Here is a 2,911-nt window from a genome sequence, read left to right as displayed (position 1 = left end):
CTTACGAACACATGGTGACTACTCTTACATATGGGAAAGAGACTATCAACGTTGAGGAGATTACTGCAGCCTTGTTGGCTCACAACCAGCGGAAGCAGAATGCAGGGGAAAGCTCTCAAGCCGATAGCTTATATGTCAAGGGTAATCGAGATCGTGGACGGAAGCCAGAGAAGGCAGGGTCCGGGAAGCGGAATTCCAGATCCAAATCCAGGGATAAGAAGACGATTCACTATTACAAGTGCAAGGAGGCGGGACATATGAAGCGAGACTGTCCGAAGTTGAAAAAGCAGACTGATGAGAAGCGTGATGGCTCATTCAAGTCTGTGAACGTGGTCGAGGATGATAATTCTGATTGCAGTGAGGGTGATATGCTTTCTATTTCAACGACACAATTGACGGATGCTTGGATTCTTGATTCTGGATGTTCTTATCACATCACGCCAAATAGGGAATGGTTTTCGACATACAGGCCGGTTAATTCTGGTTCGGTTTATTTGGGTGATGATCGATGTTGCAATATTGTTGGTATTGGTGATGTCAGAATTAAGATGCACGATGGCTCCGTTCGGACGTTGAGTGGTGTTCGACATATCCCAGACTTGAAAAAGAATTTGATTTCCTTGGGCACTTTGCACAAGAATGGTTTTATCCCTAAGGCTGACGAGGATAGGGAAACCATTCGGATTGTTAAAGGAGCATTGACTGTGATGAAATGCAAGATGACTGCAGGGAATATCTACAGATTGTTAGGGAGTACCGTTGCAGGTGGAGTTCACTCTGTTGAGTCCTGTGATGATACGACAAAATTGTGGCATATGCGCCTTGCTCATCTTAGTGAAATTGGTATGGCAGAATTACACAAGAGAAACTTGTTGCATGGTGTCAAAAGCTGTAAGCTCGACTTTTGCAAGTATTGTGTTCTTGGTAAACAAACTAAAGTCCGTTTCAAGACTGCGAAGCACACAACTCAAGGGATTCTTGATTATGTGCATTCTGATGTATGGGGGCCTTCCACGACATCGTCTTTGGGTGGATCTAGGTACTATGTTACTTTTATTGATGATTTTTCACGGAAAGTTTGGGTATATTTTTTGAAACAGAAATCTGAAGTTTTTGAGAAGTTCAAGCTGTGGAAAGCTGAGGTAGAAAACCAAACAGGACGAAAAATCAAGTGTTTGCGGTCTGACAATGGTACGGAGTACACAGATTCACAGTTCCTACAATTCTGTAAGGAGCATGGGATTCAGAGGCATTTTACAGTGCGCAAGACACCACAACAGAATGGTGTTGCGGAACGAATGAACAGGTCGTTGAATGAAAGAGCCAGATGTTTGCGGTTGAATGCAGGGCTTCCCAAACACTTCTGGGCTGAGGCTGTTAACATGGCGTGTTACCTTATCAACAGATCGCCAAGGGCATCGCTGGCTGGGAAAGTTGCAGAAGAGGTATGGACTGGTCATGATGTTAGTTTTGATAACTTACGGATTTTTGGTTGTCCTGCTTATGTGCATGTACCTGCTGATGAGAGATCCAAACTTGATGCAAAATCAAAGGAGTGCATTTTTCTGGGTTACAAGAAAGGTGTCAAAGGATTCAAGTTCTGGGATCCAGTTGCGAAGAAAGTTGTGATTAGTAGAGATGTCGTTTTTGATGAACAATCCATGTTGCAGCAGAAGCAAGACACGACAGTGGTGGATTTCGAGCAGTTTCCAGTTGAGAAACCAGAAACTTCTCAACCGACTTCTGGTGGTTCCACTACGGATGATTTGCAGGATTATAGTCTCGCCAGAGACAGGGTGAGACGGACGAATATAAAGCCTCCGAACAGATTGGGTTTTGAAGACTTGGTATCTTTTGCACTTATTGTTAGCAGTGATGATCCGGTTACTTTTCATGATGCCGTTACTAGTCAAGAAAACGACAAGTGGATGGCAGCCATGGTTGAGGAGATGGAGTCTTTGAATCACAATCGCACATGGGAGTTAGTTCCCCTTCCTTAGGGTAAGAAGTCGATTGGTTGCAAATGGGTGTATAAGAAGAAACCAGTAGTAACAGAAAAAGAGGGGGAGAAGTTCAAGGCTCGTTTGGTAGCGAAGGGTTTTTCACAGCAGAAAGGAGTTGATTATGATGAAATCTTTTCTCCTGTGGTCAGTCACACTTCAATCCGAGCAGTACTTGCATTGGTGGCTAGTTGGGATTTGCATTTAGAGCAGATGGATGTTAAAACTGCTTTTTTGCATGGTGATTTAGAGGAGCAGATCTACATGCGGCAACCTGAAGGTTTCACTCAACCTGGAAACGAGCATTTAGTTTGCAGATTGAAGAAATCTTTGTACGGGTTAAAACAGTCTCCGAGACAGTGGTATAGACGGTTTGACTCCTATATGATCAAGATTGGCTACAACCGATGTGAGTATGATTGTTGTGTCTATGTTAAGAGCCTTGATGATGGTTCTTTTATTTTTCTATTATTGTATGTTGATGATATGTTGATTGCTGCGAAGAACATGGATGATGTTATCGGTTTGAAAACTTTATTGAGTCAGGAATTTGATATGAAAGATTTAGGTGCTGCAAAGAAAATTCTTGGAATGGAAATTTGCAGGGACAGAGACTCAAGGAAACTGCGGCTATCTCAACGGGGTTATGTTGAGAAAATGCTAGAAAGGTTTGCGATGAGCAGCGCGAAACCAGTTAGCACTCCATTGGCGAATCACTTTAAGCTCTCATCAGAACAGTGCCCTAAGACAGATAAGGAAGCTGAAAATATGACAAAGGTTCCGTATTCTAATGCTGTTGGCTGCTTGATGTATGCGATGGTATGTACTCGTCCTGATTTAGCTCATACTGTTAGTCAAGTTTGTAAGTACATGTCTAAACCTGGTAAGCAACATTGGGATGCAGTCAAGTG

This window comes from Hibiscus syriacus, unplaced genomic scaffold (assembly GCF_006381635.1).
Source record: "Hibiscus syriacus cultivar Baekdansim isolate YM2019G1 unplaced genomic scaffold, ASM638163v2 tig00111708_pilon, whole genome shotgun sequence".
NCBI lineage: Eukaryota > Viridiplantae > Streptophyta > Magnoliopsida > Malvales > Malvaceae > Hibiscus > Hibiscus syriacus.
Note: the sequence above shows the minus strand (reverse complement) of the source record.